The sequence below is a fragment of the Muscardinus avellanarius genome (genome assembly GCF_963383645.1).
Source record: "Muscardinus avellanarius genome assembly, chromosome: X".
Taxonomy (NCBI): Eukaryota; Metazoa; Chordata; class Mammalia; order Rodentia; family Gliridae; genus Muscardinus; species Muscardinus avellanarius.
The window spans coordinates 126,364,151-126,376,651 of NC_137792.1; the positions used below are offsets into that span (position 1 = coordinate 126,364,151).

General features: G+C 37.6%; 1 protein-coding gene across 2 annotated transcripts in view; it reads left to right on the plus strand.

Annotated features, from left to right (window-relative positions):
* Positions 1–12,501, plus strand: part of DIAPH2 (diaphanous related formin 2) — a gene marked incomplete at both ends in the record, with an annotated part of 850,504 nt that overhangs the window by 85,114 nt on the left and 752,889 nt on the right. The gene's annotated exons all lie outside the window — the stretch shown is intronic.

The following is a 12,501-nucleotide window of genomic DNA, read 5'->3' on the forward strand; positions in this document are numbered from 1 at the left end:
TCTACAAAAAAGAGCTTTCTTATCTAGAGACCACAAAATCTCTGTGTGTGCATGTATATATACACATACACAGTGATTTTATTTGTAGCGGTGTGTATACATTATAAATGCGTGTGTATGCACACACATTTAAAACATACTTTATATGTAAAAAATTGACCACTAAAGCAAACATTTGCTGGAAACGTATATTTTAATCTTATTTGGCTATCCTATTAGTACTATTTCAGTACAATAATTCCAGTAGCAATTACTGAATTTTGCAATTGTATTGATTCTGTATTGTACTTTAAGCAAGCTAAATCTGAATGCTGAACTATTTAAACATAACGCATTGCAGCTGTGCCAGAGCAGAGCAACAGCATGTTTTTTAATTTGCTTCTGGTATCCAAGGGCAGAAATATGTTTCAAGTGATAAGTGAAATTTGCCATGAGCATCGTTTTTAATAGAATTAGGTGATGCATAGGGTTTTACTTTGAAATTCTGATGAATCTCTTCTCCTTTTTGCACTCAAGTTATTGTTCACAGTAAAATGATGTAGGAAATGCAGGGTGTACATTCAGTGTTATTTTTCAAATACCTAAAGGCAAGTTTGCTAGTAAATCTCTATAACTAAATCTGAGTGCAAAGTGCAGATAATATTATATGACTAATCGCGTGGTGTTTTTAATGATCGGATTCTGTTAGTGTGTCTGGCTCTGTTGTTGTTGTTTGTGTAAGTGGGACTCACTCTGATTTAGATCCTGTGATGCTCTTCTTCCTTGACCTTCTCCCTCTTACTCAGTCTCTCTGTAGACCTTGTTTGTACTTATTTTCGTATTTTCTTCTTGTCCCGACCAAGGAAATGCATACCTGAAGTTACATACTCATTTTTCAGATTGGAATGCAAAAATTGGGTTAAATATTAGATGTTTGTTTGACTGCTTTATTCAAAAATGCAAGTGGGATGTTTCTCAAAACAGATAATAATTCCATGTTTAAGGCACTAGACCCCAGATCAGTACTATTGATCTCTTCTATTCCCTATGTGCTCGGTTCAGCACACCTGTGAGCAGCTCATCGGTTGCAGAGCTCATTCATGAGCATTCCAAGATTATATTTTTTTATAGTTTTCATGGACCAAATATTATGATGGAAGAAAAGTCTGTTGACAAGCATGTTTTGAAGCTTTCTCACCTTGGGGATGCAGTAATTAGTACTGTCTTCTGTCTTTAAAACTACGAAAATTGTTTATGTAATTTCTTTTTCAAGGTGAGAGGGATGACATTAAATGAAAAACAATCTAATTTTTGGACCTCTTCAAGATCAGGACAATAAAATTGCCACCAATTAACACCGAAAGTATGGCCATTTTCTCATGTGTAAGCGAAGCTTCCCATCTTGCTCTCTGTCTTTCATTAGGCTTTCGATACGCTTTGTATGTTTTGTATTTTTTGCCTTTTTGTCTCATATTGATACGCTCATTAAAGTATTTCTTCATTTAGGGTTGGGATGTATCTCATAACAGAGTGTTTGCCTAGAATGCATGAGGCCCTCGGTTCCATTCCCATTGTAGCGGGAAATTTTTTTTTCTTCTTTAAAGCAGATATGATGGTAAAGACGGCTTTATGAAAATGCTTTATAGGTAATCAAAATTTTTCATGTTGAAGTTAAAACAAAGTAAGGGGTAGAGTCCTTGATGGAAAAATGTTTTATAGTTACATGTAAAACATGTGAGAATTATGGTTACATTGAAACATAAATTGTGTATTTCCCCCTTTACTCACCCATATTAGTCATAAAACCAAAGAAAGTATGAACCCAGTGAGAAATGTACATCATAGTCCTTGGGTTCTTGGGCAAGGACATTAAAATAAGATGAAGCAATATGCAGATATGCGGTCAAAACCTGTTTCTAAAGCAAACAAGAGTCTCCTGTGTAATTGACTGTTTAAATTAGCATAGGATGAGAGAATAGCAAGGGAATCACAAAGTAGCCATGAAAACGATTGCTTGCTTTTTTTTTCTTTCTAATTCTGTTACTACACAGTAGAGAAAGTTGCGTGAATGTTAAAGAAAAAAATAGCTTGAATATTTCTGTCAGTGACAAATAAAGTTTAAGTAGGTGGGTGGGGAAAATCCTCCCCTTTACATTTTTGCCGCATGAGTTTGCGTCTTGTGCTAGTCATAGGGAGTGTGGTTTTGGATCTGATCTAAGGTACTTGGTATGTGCATAATTTGGCTACAAATAACCTGGATGACTCTGTATTTCAAAACAGGAGCGTGTTTTCAGAAATGGAGAACCATGCTTTGTTAACATTGCAGACACTTTACTGATTCATAATCTGGAAAGGGGCAAAATGTGTCAGTGATTTAGGATTTTGAATGCACTTACCAGCTTACATAGACATTTATGAGGAAAAGTTATCTCTCATTGTTTTTACATTACTCTGCCAAATGTCAATGTTTTTATGAGAATATCGAGGAACTGGTCTAAGCAGGTGGTGGTGACACACCCCATAATCCTATTATCTGAGGGGCTGAGACAGGAGGCACACAGGTTCTCAGCCAGCCTCAGCAATTTAGTGAGACCCTCAACCATTTAATAAGACCCTGTTTCAAAATAAAAAGATAAAATAGAATTGAGGGTATATCTTAGAGCTAGAACACACCTAGGTTCAATCCCCTCTACCAAAAGCAAAAAAATATAAAAAAATAAAAAACTAGTTTATTTCTAATTGAAATCACAATCTTTGTGGTTGATATTTTAGAATATGTTAGGCTATATGTTTAAGACACAAGAGCCATTAGGATCTACCATTGATTAGCAAAATATCATTAGGAAGTAATTTAAATAGTAATACCAAGTACATATACAGATTTGTTGGACTTCCCTGGAATACAAAGTAGGTAAATGTTACAGTAACTCTGTGTGTGTGTGTGTGTGTGTGTGTGTGTGTGTGTGTGTGTGTGTGTACTTTTTATGGTTTTGCTTTCACCATCATCAGATACTTTCTTTTGCACGTTGTTTTTAGGTTTGGTCTAGATCTGATGAAACAAACCCAGACAAGACCAAACTAGTTTCTCTCTTAGCTTCTTGTTGACTAATCAATCTAATCTGTGGCTTGTGTGCTTTAGCTAAATGCAGTCATTTTGTAATGTAAATGAATCATTAAATGGACCATATTTTGGTTGGTTCAGAGTATAGACCTGCTTTAATTGTTCAAACAGTCTCTCGTTCTTTTTTTTTTTTTTTTAGTCTCCTGTCTGTGCTAAATAAACAAGGGACAAATAAGACCTCTGTCTTTTTTGGTGGGAGGAAATAATTTAGTTCAATAGCATATCTTTCAGTTCAGAGGACTGTTAATGGCACCAAAGAGGCTTTTATTCAACTAAATAATCATGGCCTGTAAACTGTGTGTTGAATGAATATTTAATAAATCTGCTCTGCTATTTGGAGATTCACAGATTTCTCTGAAATAATTTACTTTTTGCATCTTTTGATATCCTGAAACTCATCTTTTTGCATCTTTTGATATCCTGTTCAACTTAGGACTCTTACTGGGCTTGCATTTAATTTTAATTTTAATTTTTAAAGCACTAGTTGAAAAATAGAGCACATCTTGATAATAGCTATCAGATTAATGGCTTTAAATTGTGGATTAGATCTTTTTTGGACACTGTTTGATCATTCAAGTGTGGGGATCTGATAAGAGTGATTTGATTTATATTTGGATTTCAGCATAAAACTGTTTAGGATGATGAGTTTACTTTATGCTTTCTTAAACACAGTTCTCCCCGTCAGTAATTCTCTTATCTCCTATCTGTTAGGAAAGACCAATGAAAGCTGAGATTTTGGAAGTATTTCTTACTTATTAATATGTGCATGTTTAGACACAAAGTGTTTCTTTGTCCTTACATTATATAGAAAACTCTGAATTTTTAATAGAAATGTTAAGATGATTTAGAAAACTAGAATAATAAAGTCTATCTTTGTGATTTTTGAGTATAAGATAAAACAACTTTATAGGCCTGAAACTTTTAACTATAAAATAATTTAGTTTTCAACATAAAGTTAATTCCTGAACTTAATGCGTGATTTTAAATATAACATATACATTCTAAAATACCTTAGTTCACGCTTAATGGTATTCTTGCCAGAGCAATGGAGGAAAAAAGCAATATATGGAAAAAATTTTGTATTGATAATTTTTTGAGGGCCTGTGAGCTGGAAAAATATATGGTGCCAGATTGCAAATAAGTTTGCATTGCTTGATAATTACTTGTACTATATGAGATGCCCATTACATTTTATAATTTCTCAACTAGTAATTAGTCTTTATTTGGCAATCATTATTCCACAGACTTAAATATTTTTGATATATGATATATATTCATAGTGATATATTTATTTTGCCCTCTGCATTTGAAGTAGTAGAAGTATAAATAGGGCGGTGAGCTGTTTACTAATTTACTAAACACTTAACTTGTGTGAAAAGCTTCTGATTACTAATATTGTTGCTGTTTGTTTTTTTTTACACCATAACCACTCTTCGTTGACCACTGCATGCAGATAGTTGGAAGTAAAGTTGCGGTAAGTACAAAAGATGTGTTTTACCCCTAGATATAACTTTGTGCTTTGGGGCATTATTATTATTATTTTTTTTGCTTGTGGTATTTTATGTGTTTGGTTCTTTTTTTGGAGTCTCTTTTATTCAATGCTGTGAGATAAATATTAAGAACAGGTGGTATGATTATAGGTCTGGTAAGTATTTTTCTGGTAGTTTTGGAAAATATGGTTTTCCAAACACCAATAGAAATAGAATATGGTTATATGTCTGCTTGCAGTTCTTTACCTTTTTTAAAATTATACCCGTGTCAAGCTATATGACTGTGATAAAATTACCTGTTGTACCTCAGTTCCTCAGTATGGCAGAGAGAGACTCTTAAACCCTGGTATATGTCCGTAGGAATTCTTGTTAAAGAGCTTCAGTTGATGTTAGTGTCATTGAGTACGTAGTACTGTGCAAATCACCTTTGCCATGTGAGGCGGCCTGGGAGCTTGTTTTGTTTGTGTTATTAATCAGCTCTGACTTTGGCAAGCCCTCCTACCTCTTTGGTGTTCAATTTTTAAGTAAGTAAATGGAAACAATTGGCTTAAATGATCTATTATGGATCTTTTTGTTGTCATTAAAATGTTTTATACTCAAGGCAGTATATTTTAGTGCTGTAAGTACATAATATACCATTATCATAGAAAAGCCAAAATTGGCTGTGTTGTCATTGAGAGCTATTTGTAATTACTTTGGTTCTTACTAAGTATTCTTTATTGTGATAAAGGGAAACATTGTCCTAACACCACTGAATACAGAGGTATCTAGAATAGTGAATGTATTTCATATTTATTTTGCTTTTCAAAATTGACTTTTTTGTATTTTAAATTCAAATGACATCCAGGAGAATAAAAGCCATCAAACTTCTGGCATAATTTCAAAAACCAGCAAATATTTATTTAGTCTTTATTATGTGTCAGCAATTATGCTGGGTATATTTATGACCAGAAAGTATAAATTAGATAGGGCCTTTAGTTCATAAATGTTGAAACACTCAACGTACTTAATTATGCATGCTCCCTATAAGTGTAATAGGAACGTATAGGTAGGAGAGAGATGCAGGGCTGGAGTAATTAAGGAAAACTTCATGCAAATATCTGGACTCAAGCTAGGCTTCCAGGAATAGTTTGTTTATTGTTACTTAGATTTCTCTAGGGTGAGGCTCTCAGGTTCTGGAAGTAATACTGCGTGCAAAAGTCTGGAGAGAGAACCAAACCATATGTGTGGGAGCAGGGGCGAGGGAAGTGAGAGATGAGGTTGACTTTGTTGAAAAAAGAATGTATATATTAGAAAGATTTTAACGTATCAAGTCTAAAGGGAGTCTTGGAGTTCCGGCAGAAGATAGGAAATGAGTTTGAGCAAGGAGTGACGTGACGGAAGCTGGATTTGAGGACGTACCTTGGATGAGAACTTGGGCTGGGTTAGGATAATGGTTCTCAAGCCTCACAGTGCATGAAAATGCACATTTTATGTCCCCACCTCACCAGGATTGTGATTCCTGAGGTCTGGGACGTGGCCAAGCAATTTGCATTTTTATCTAGCACCACAGGAGATTCTGTTAAGGACTTTTGAGGAGCACACACTGTGAAATACAGTCATGCACCAAATAACATTTCCAGGAAAAACGATGGTGATCCCTTAAGATTATGATGGAGCTGAAAATTTTCTGTAAAAGTTTTTTACTGTACCCTTCTATGTTTAACTATGGTTCGATACACAAATATTTCACATTGTCACGCTTGTACCGAGTCCAGTAACGTGCTGTGCAGGTTTATGGCGTAGGAGGAAAACACTAAGCCAGGCTGCCTAGGTGTGTGCTAGGCCGTGCCATCTAGACTTGTATGAGCACGTGCTGCAGTGTTCATACGACGCCAAGAGTGCCTAGCTGCATTGCTCGGAGGATAGCTCCCTTTAAACTAGCCATCTACTGGATTAGGATAAATGGAGAGTACTGCACTTTAGACTTTTCTCTCTATGAAGATACGTATGAAACTGGTTACTAGTTGGAGGAAGGGTGGGGTTTGGGCTAAACAAGGGAGTTTGGGGAGCCTTGAGCTTATTATATTGGGGGCTAGAGGCATCGCCCATTTCCAGTCAGGGCACCATAAACAATCCAATGGACTATGCCAGAAGCCCAGAAAAAATGACTGGTTCCTCCTGGTTCCTCCACATCCACTTAAATCACTGTCTCCCCTAGTTACACTGTTAACTGTGTGTGTGTGTGTGTGTGTGTGCGTGTGCGTGTGTGTGTGTGCGTGTGTATGTGAGAGAGACAGACAGACAGACATTCTACCTCCGAGCTCCACCCCCAGCCCTATTTTTTTCTTCTGTATTTTGAAGCAGGGTCTTACTAAGTTGCAGAGGGCCTCAGTTAGTAGCTGAGCCTGGCCGCGAACTGTGATCTCTCTGTGTCAGTTTCCCAAGTACTGGGATTCTAAGTGTGTGCCAACGTGCCTGACTTTCATTACTTCCTTAGTTCAGATTCTAATGATTTAACACACTCCCAACAGTTTTCCTGAGTACAGGAAGACTTGACCACCTGGCACCGAACCTGTATGTGTTCTACCTGGTTACCAGAGATTATACCATTTTCTTCCTTAAAGCCTCAAAGGGCTCCTGATTGCCCTTTGAGATCACATCACTACCGCCTTCTTCTCCTTCTCCTTCTGAACTTCTCCTCCTCCTCCTCCTCCTTCTCCTCCTCCTCCTCTTCCTCATCCTCCTTCTTCTTCTCCTTCTCCTTCTCCTCCTACTCCTCCTCTTCCTCCTCCTTCTCCTCCTTCTCCTCCTCCTCCTCCTTCTCCTCCTTCTCCTCCTCCTCCTCTTCCTCATCCTCCTTCTTCTTCTCCTTCTTCTTCTCCTTCTCCTCCTCCTCCTCCTCCTCCTCCTCCTCCTCCTCCTCCTCCTCCTCCTCCTCCTCCTCCTTGTTGTTCTGTTACTGGGGATGGAAACCTTCTGCCTCCAGGCTACATTCCCAGACCTATTATATATATATATATATATATATTTTTTTTTTTTAATTTGGAAACAGGGTCTCTTACGCCAGCGTGGCTGGCTTCGAACCTGCGCGATCCTCCTGTCTCCGCCTCCCAAGCGCGGGGATTACAAGGTGCGCCACCACGCCCGGCTCACTGCGTTCTCTTAAAAAGCCATCTTTAGCTGCATTCCTCTCTTCTGCTATACATGAACATTTGGTAGTTCCTGAAGACACTTTCCTTTAATGCCTCGAACGCAAGCCTGTGCTGTCTCTGAGCTGCAGTGCCTTTTACTTCTACACTATGCCCGGCAAGGTTTTAAGTATCCACTGGGATTAAGTGTCCTGTTAATTTTAGGAGAGGCTCCTTTCCTTTCCATAGTACCGTGTATATAGGTCCATTATAACACTTAATGTAATTTCTTATAATAAATCACATGCTGTTGTTGTTTTAACCAACGACCACAGTTTCTTCAAGAAACTGGGTTGAGCTTGGTGTGGTGGTACATGTCTGTAATCCCAGTACTTGGGAGGCTGAGATAGGAGGATCACTGGTTGGAGGACAGCCTCAGAATCCTGTTTTAAAATAAAAAATTGAGCTGGGCGTGGTGGCGCATGCTTGTAATCCCAGCATTTGGGAGGCTGGGACCAGAGGATAGCGGTTCACAGACAGCCTCAGCTACTTAGTGAGGCCCTTTGCTACTCAGTGAGACCCTTAAAAATAGGACTGGGGATGTAGCCCTGGGTTCTCCAGTACTGCAAACAAACAAACAAAAAAACAAAAGCTTGAAAAGGGGCTGGGGGTGTAGCTCAGAGATAGAACAGCTCTGGGTCCAACCCCTAGTGTTAAAAACAACAACAAAAAAGAACCTGGGTTGAATGGGGAAGAAGATAGGAAAACAAAATAGGCGCTGAACCTACACTACCCTAAGGGTTCACAGTGGAGTCTTATGGCTCCCATGTATGGCTGGCAAAGTGTTTTCACAGACGGAAGACGGGATCGGCGTTCCGATAGATCCATAGTATATCCTGTCTCACCCTCATTGCCTTATCTGTCTCACAGTTGAGCTTGTAAGTCCTGCTATAAAGGGAGGAAAGTTTAGGAATTACTTTCTAAAGTAAACATTGAGAGGTTACTTCTACAGTTTTGGTAGGAGACATGCCTCAAGGAAGATATTTTTGTTCTTTTGTGACTAGAAGGAGGAATGAAAAAACAATATATAAAATCCCTCTGATAAAAGTCCCGGACAAAAGGGCTTATGTGTCACCGTCTCATTAATCTTCAAGAGATGGAAGTTTTTGTTTATTGATAAAAGGGGCAGGTGAATTTCCTAGAGGTGTTCCACGGAGAAGAAATGATAGAATAGCCAATTTAATTATTGTGGTTACCTAGAGATTGTCTATATTAATAAAAGTGAGTGGTATAAAAGCCAGATTGAACTAAGAAAGGTGGAACCTGCCATGAGCTAGCTACACCTGGCCCTGTTTCTCCTTTGTCTATCGAATGCTGATTAGAAGCAGAAATGAAGGAAGGCGAGGTCCTTCTGGTCTTGAACTATTATACTTGACTTTCACTATTCATGTCTCTACATTTACTTTAAAACTCAAGCTTGAATATTGCCTGTTATCTAAACATAACCAACCCTTCAGTCCCAAGCAGGATGGCTTCTTACTTTATTCAATCTTTTTTATGTTTAATGTTTTCCTTCCCTTGTAAACATTTTGTTCATAATCCACAGCTCTTTCCCGAGCCTGTCTTGATCCTAATTCCCGAGTCCTCCTTCCGATTCCCACCCCCAAAATTTATCTGAACTCCTATAGTACTGTATTTTAAACTTTCTTATGGAGTCACTTTCTACTTTGTCTTACAGTTTTTATTATTTTATATATTCCTCAAGGGCTTCATTTATGATATTTTAGAGTAATTCATACCCGTGAATAACAGTCTTATACTAGGGGTGTGTTTTTATGTCCACAGTCTAAGTTCTATACAGGAGTGCAAGTCTTAATAGAAGTCATAGATTCTGAGGCAAATGGACTTGGATTCAGAGTTTGACTCTGCCGCGTGCTAGCTGTGACCTTGGATAATTTATATAATCTTTCTTAATGAACCCCACTTTCTCATTCATATAGAAGGCAACAGTTCTAAATGCAGGATAGTATGGAAGTGTGTTGTTTGTGTTTAATATATTTAACATGCAAATAACATTTGCAATAATAGGTCCAAATGATATTTGTGTTAAATATAGTGAATATTACAAAATGCCTGGTATGAAAGATAGAAAACATCAAAACTAGTTGGTAAATCGAAATAAAACTATGAACCACTTTGTTTTTGCTAAGTATTCAAGGTGTGTGCTATTTGATGTTTTATTTTATTTTACTTTCCTTTTTACATTGCTGGGGATGGAATTAGAGACATTCTACCTCCAAGCTATACCCCCAGCTCTATTTTTCTATTCTTTATTTTGAAACAAGGTCTCACTAAGTTGCATAAGGCCTCACTAAGTAGTTGAGGTTGGCTGTGAACCTTTGATCCTCCCGTATCAGCTTCCCAAATACTGGGATTATAAGCATGCGCTGCCATGCCTGGCTTCTGTTTGCTGTCTTAAAGGAGGAAATGAGATTTGTTCTGGGTCAAGAGTGGTTGGAAGGATTCATCTGGATGTTAGAAGGAGGATGATTAACTTACATTTTGGAAGCTATGTGTTACTTGGTGTGCATTATGGCTGGAATTTAATAAAAATTGAAAATTTCACATGTGATCTCAAGTTAATATTGGTAAGGGTGTTTTAAAGAGTTAATAAAATACTTGAACATTTAGTAAGGTGCCATCTAAAAAGGCAACATAATAAAAATTCTGAAAGTACTGAAATGTTGTTTTCATTGTCCTCTAGTTCTAAGTAAGTGTTGTAGAACTTTGTGGACCAAAGTAAATTTGTTTTTATTATGTGGTAACACATTGTATGAAATAGATTAAGAAAATGACTAAAATGATTGATTTGATTTGATTGCAAACCAAGAATAACCTGTGTACAGGTGGAAAAATAAGCATGCTCTGAGAAGAAAAGTAAGGATTGACATGATTACACATGATAGTGGGACAATAGAATTATAATGAGCAGACCTTACCAAGTTAACTAGGAGGTGATTTAATAACATGTATAGTTGAGTGCCCAGGGCAGCAGCAAGGGCTTTGGGGGAAGTATTTGTTTTGCCATTGGAACGAGATGAGTTTCAGTCCCTCATTCATCACTTATTTAGTCCCTGTGACTTTGTACACCTCTCTGACAATAGTTTTCTTCCTTATTTGAACATAAAGTTACCAAGTACTCGTTATATATCAGGCACTATTCCAGGTGCTAGAATGATTCTAGTTGGAGGAAAATAGTAAGACACATATCCGATGTAATGACAGATAGTGGTATGTGTTGTGAAGGAAAGTTTTTCAAAAAGCCAGAGGAAAACAGAGAGTGATCCAGTCTTTCCTAATTTCATATTTCTTATTTGAAATGAGTAGCTACTTTCTCGTTTCCTAATGATTTAACAATGTAAGCTGACTTGTGTATTATACTCATACTGTTTTGAAGGTGAGCTCTCAGAAAATTATATATATTTTTGGAATCCGAGTTTTTGTATTGGTGCTGAATAATTATACAGGAGAGTGGGTTTCATTTTGGCCTATTTGCACATGCACATGACAGTTTGATTACTTTAATTCCCTCGTATCTCCCTTTGTCCTCCTCTCCTTTTCTCTACTGGTCTCCCTTCTGTCTTCATGAGATCCTTTTCTTCCCTGTCCCCCCCCTTTACTTTCCACATAGACAAAAACAAACCAAACTTGTCTTTCTGAGTATGGATTATTTCACTTAACATACTGCTCTCCATTTTGATCGATTTTCCTCCAAATGACATAATTTGGTTGTTATATCAGAATAAAAAACTCCATTTTGTATATGCTGCATGTTTTATCTATTCCTCTATGGATGGGAACCTGGGTTGATTTCATTACTTGACTATTGTGAATTGTGTTGCTATAAACACAAGAGTCATGTATCACTAGAGTTTCTTTTGGAACAATACGTAGGAGTGGTGTAGCTTGTTCAGATGGTGGCTCTGTTCCTACTCTTTGAGGAACCTCTGTAGTGATCTCTGTAGTGGTTGTACTTTGCAGTTTTGCCAACAGTGTATAAAACTTTCCTTTTCCTGCCTCCATGACAGCATTTTGTTTTCTTGATGATTGGCATCTGAATTAGGATGAGATGAAATCTCAGTTTAGTTTCGATTTGCATTTCCCTGATGGCTAGAGATATCGAACAAAATTTGGCTTAATTGTTGGCCAAGAAAATGATATTTGAACAGAGACCTTACAATTTGCAGGCAGAGAGAATGTCAAGTGCAAAGGCCTTGAGATAGGAGTGTATAAGGAGTGTATGAGAGCAAAGAGGCCACTGTGGGTAGAGTAGGGTGAACAAAGGAAAGTATGGGAGGATTTAATGACCAAGCCCTCTAGTTAAGGTGAGTCAAAGCACAGTAAGCCTGGCTAATTGGTCATAAATTTGGAAAGGTAGGGTGATATGATTTTAGGAGATACAGGCCAAGGAGTTGTGACTTTGATAGTCAGTGAGGAGCCTTGGAAGGCGTTGAGCAGTGAAATGACAGAATCCAAGTGTAATTGGGGAGGATGAATTGAACAGTGGAAATTGGAGAGCTTAGAGATGACAGCAGGAAGATCAAGCTCTGGGTTGTTGTAGTAATTAAGTAATAAGACCCTGAACTGGAGTGTGTGAAATATACCAGTCTTAGCAAGTGATGAAAAAGGGCAAAAGGGATATGTGAATCGATAATGACAGGAATTTCAAGCGTGGATGACGAAAAAGACTTGTACCTTCGTATAGAAATCAGTAGCAAGACTAAGTTTTGAGTCAGAGATG